Below are 442 nucleotides of genomic sequence, written 5' to 3' on the forward strand. Positions count from 1 at the left end.
ACACATGTGTCAAGCAATGCGAATGATCATTACTAAGGAAAAGATCTTTTCAAAAGTTTCTCCCTTATCCTAAGGACAACTTGTGGGAGCTTATACCACTTCTGCTGTAGTTAGTACCTTAGCGTCGTTTTTTAACAGCTCGTTTCACGTGTCTTCTGTCTTCTGGCAGGCCTGCCCCATCAGGGCTTCTGGAGGGTCCCATCCGGGTCCCTGGCTTTCGGGCCCCTGGGACTGGCCTGGGTGCCCAGCAAGCGCGGGAGGGAGCCGAGGAGCGCGGCGTGGACCAGGCGGGCGGAGGGCAGCGCAGCCCGCAGGCACCCCGCCGAATGGACAGGGCGGGGAGGCGGGGGATTTCTATGTGGTCGCGGGGGCCCAAGCACAGCGGGCACAGTCCCAAATCTCCTCGAGGGCCAGTGCGGTCCCTCCGGCCGGGGGCGCGGGC

This window comes from Bison bison, unplaced genomic scaffold (genome assembly GCF_000754665.1).
Source record: "Bison bison bison isolate TAMUID 2011002044 unplaced genomic scaffold, Bison_UMD1.0 scf7180017864267, whole genome shotgun sequence".
Classification (NCBI taxonomy): Eukaryota; Metazoa; Chordata; class Mammalia; order Artiodactyla; family Bovidae; genus Bison; species Bison bison.